The following is a 211-nucleotide window of genomic DNA, read 5'->3' as shown; positions in this document are numbered from 1 at the left end:
CATAAGAGCATACCCTGGTGGTCCCTACGGTTGAGGGCTTCCGGTTGCCAGAGCAGGTAGTGGTAATTATGAGTGAGCTCGCGCCTAGAAAGAAGGTGTATAAAGATACAATGGGTTATCTGTCGGTTCCCAGCCGGAATCGATATTGGTTATTTAATAATATGTTGGGCCTTAAGTTATATTTGTGATTGGTAGTTATAATCTTGTCTCA

The sequence above is a fragment of the Apium graveolens genome, chromosome 8, assembly GCF_009905375.1.
Source record: "Apium graveolens cultivar Ventura chromosome 8, ASM990537v1, whole genome shotgun sequence".
Classification (NCBI taxonomy): Eukaryota; Viridiplantae; Streptophyta; class Magnoliopsida; order Apiales; family Apiaceae; genus Apium; species Apium graveolens.
Note: the sequence above shows the minus strand (reverse complement) of the source record.